Genomic DNA, 462 nt, shown 5'->3' with positions numbered 1-462 from the left:
ATAATATAACCCGCAAGACAAGGGTGGTTGTCCTCTCATAGGGGTGCAACGTGAAAAATCCACACTACTAGTACTCCTCCTCCTATGATATATATGCATATCTCGAATTTCTATATTTACAATAATTATGCTCTATTTTTATTTCTTTTCTTTTTGAGCTTCTACTATCTATTCCTTAGCTTTATGTTTCATAGAAAAGCAATCATATGTATATGTATAGGTGTACACAGTATTATTCCTAAACTTTGAAAACGAAACCATTTTGAAGCAAAGAAGAAAACAAAGTATGCTGTCTTACATGAATAATTATTTGCATTGGTTTGCGGCTGTGCAAAATATAACATCTTATTCATTTCCTTGTCTATATGTACCAATTTTTTTTTGTCAATACAAGTCAATTTTTAAAAAATTATTTTATTTATTTTAAATTTAATATTTTAAATCACAATTCCTTAAAGTTTA

Source organism: Arachis ipaensis, chromosome B04 (genome assembly GCF_000816755.2).
Source record: "Arachis ipaensis cultivar K30076 chromosome B04, Araip1.1, whole genome shotgun sequence".
NCBI lineage: Eukaryota > Viridiplantae > Streptophyta > Magnoliopsida > Fabales > Fabaceae > Arachis > Arachis ipaensis.
This window is presented reverse-complemented; position numbering follows the sequence as displayed.